The sequence below is a fragment of the Belonocnema kinseyi genome, chromosome 5, assembly GCF_010883055.1.
Source record: "Belonocnema kinseyi isolate 2016_QV_RU_SX_M_011 chromosome 5, B_treatae_v1, whole genome shotgun sequence".
Lineage (NCBI taxonomy): Eukaryota > Metazoa > Arthropoda > Insecta > Hymenoptera > Cynipidae > Belonocnema > Belonocnema kinseyi.
Genome location: NC_046661.1, coordinates 63,401,486 through 63,402,103, shown reverse-complemented (window position 1 = coordinate 63,402,103; position 618 = coordinate 63,401,486).

Below are 618 nucleotides of genomic sequence, written 5' to 3'. Positions count from 1 at the left end.
TTCTATCTCAGAAGCTGAGATCGAGACTCAATTTATTATTGCCTCAGGTTTATACAATAATTGTTTTTTCCGTAATTTTAGAAAACCAATATTTTAGTGCCTTTTCATACTATTAACTTGTTTTTTCTTGCAAAATTTCACTTATAATTACCAATGATATCATAGAATAAAGTTCATGTATTTAAGTATTTGTATTAACTTGGTAAATAAATAAATTTGAATGAAGAGCTTCAGATAAATTGATAGTGCTCAGTCAAAATAGTAAGTTTTGTACTTTGATATTTTACAATAAAATCAACTCTTTTCGAGAAAAACAACAGTTTATACCGTGTATAGATTTTTTCATCTATATTATCGTCGAATTTTCGAAATCTTTTACTTTTATTCAAGACTTATACATTAAAAAAAGTTCCGTCTGGCCAAGTAGTAACACTTTTGTATTAAACTTTTTGTCGTCGGATTAAGATTTACGTAGAAAATGGTGCATTGCAATTCCTCTGGCATTTTTGCTTTGATTGTTCATCTTCTGCATTAACAATTAAAGTAATCGAAATCTGACTGAGGAACTTTTTGTTCGTAAACATATACAACAGACGAACGAGAAAGAAAAATATTTAA